Source organism: Apis dorsata, unplaced genomic scaffold (assembly GCF_000469605.1).
Source record: "Apis dorsata unplaced genomic scaffold, Apis dorsata 1.3 scaffold_342, whole genome shotgun sequence".
Taxonomy (NCBI): Eukaryota; Metazoa; Arthropoda; class Insecta; order Hymenoptera; family Apidae; genus Apis; species Apis dorsata.
Window position 1 is genome coordinate 227,921 of NW_006263609.1, and position 275 is coordinate 228,195.

Below are 275 nucleotides of genomic sequence, written 5' to 3' on the forward strand. Positions count from 1 at the left end.
CCTCGAGTGTACAATATTGCTGACACGGTTGAATGGCAAGGCTGCGAGAGAGGGATCGGAAAAGAAGTGATTACCGAAAAAGGCCGATCCCCGATGAGCCGGCAGCGCCATTACTGATTATACCGAGATACATCGTTGCCCCTCGCTGTAACAATGTATGATGTATTCATAAGGAACGTACACCTACACAGAGGGCGCAACGCCTGCATCATCAAGCCACGTCGGCCTGTCGTGTGTGTTTTCTTGTACACACACGGGCGGGCGGGCGGGGGCCC